Source organism: Wasmannia auropunctata, unplaced genomic scaffold (genome assembly GCF_000956235.1).
Source record: "Wasmannia auropunctata unplaced genomic scaffold, wasmannia.A_1.0 LD336088.1, whole genome shotgun sequence".
Taxonomy (NCBI): domain Eukaryota; kingdom Metazoa; phylum Arthropoda; class Insecta; order Hymenoptera; family Formicidae; genus Wasmannia; species Wasmannia auropunctata.
In genome coordinates, this window is record NW_012026802.1 from 278,749 (window position 1) to 279,426 (window position 678).

Below are 678 nucleotides of genomic sequence, written 5' to 3' on the forward strand. Positions count from 1 at the left end.
GTTGTCATGTTAGACGAGTTCGCGGTCGACGAGGTGGAGGACGTCGCTCGCGTCCTCCGCGACGATCCGGCCGACGACGAGCGCCTGGTGTCGCCGGTGCGATTTCTGCGCGACCGGGAGCTGGGTGTGCGCGGAACCGGCGAACGCGCGGCGAGACAGGGAGTCGCGGTCGACCGAGATGCCGTGTTCGTGTGGCCTCGCCGCGCGAGACGAAGGGTGTACGAGTCGCTTCGCGAGAGAGCGCGCGACGAGAGCGACGGTTGGTTCGAGTTCCTGTGTGGGCAACTGTCGGAACGTCGACTCAAGAATGTTCTGGCGTACGAGTACTTCTGGGCCGAGCAGGTCGTCGAGAAGCTCGATTCGGGGACCAATCTGCGCATCGCGATTCCCGCGGGTGGCGAGAGGTGCGTCGAGTTGGTGACGATGGACTCGCGCACCTACGACGAGTGGAGGTATCCGGCCGCCGTGCGACGGCTGCTCGACGAGCACAGGCGGGGCGACGTGCGTCCGACGACGACGACGACGACGAACGACGACGACGTCGTCCTCTGCGACGTATGCAACGTCCCTCGAGAGGAGTGCGCGTATCGGGATGACGAGGTGGAGGAGTACGCGGTTCAGAACACGGAACGATCGTGCGCGCGGTGCCGCCGAGTCGCGTGCAAGTGTTCCGTGTAG